Genomic DNA, 233 nt, shown 5'->3' with positions numbered 1-233 from the left:
TGGTTTGGTGGTGCTGAATTCTCTTAGTGTTTGCTTGTCTGTAAAGGTTTTAATTTCTCCATTGAATGTGAATAAGATCCTTGTTGGGTACAGTAATCTTGGTTGTAGGTTTTTCTCTTTCATGAGTTTAAGTATGTCCTGCCACTCCCTTCTGGCTTGCAGAGTTTCTGCTGAAAGATCAGCTGTTAACCTATGGGGATTCCCTTGTATGTTATTTGTTGCTTTTCCCTTGC

The 233-nt window shown here is 39.9% G+C and overlaps 1 protein-coding gene across 8 annotated transcripts in view; it reads right to left on the bottom strand.

The window, feature by feature from the left end:
- Positions 1 to 233, bottom strand: part of TANC2 (tetratricopeptide repeat, ankyrin repeat and coiled-coil containing 2) — a 374683-nt gene that overhangs the window by 101882 nt on the left and 272568 nt on the right. The gene's annotated exons all lie outside the window — the stretch shown is intronic.

Source organism: Physeter macrocephalus, chromosome 14 (genome assembly GCF_002837175.3).
Source record: "Physeter macrocephalus isolate SW-GA chromosome 14, ASM283717v5, whole genome shotgun sequence".
Classification (NCBI taxonomy): Eukaryota; Metazoa; Chordata; class Mammalia; order Artiodactyla; family Physeteridae; genus Physeter; species Physeter macrocephalus.
This window is presented reverse-complemented; position numbering and strand designations above follow the sequence as displayed.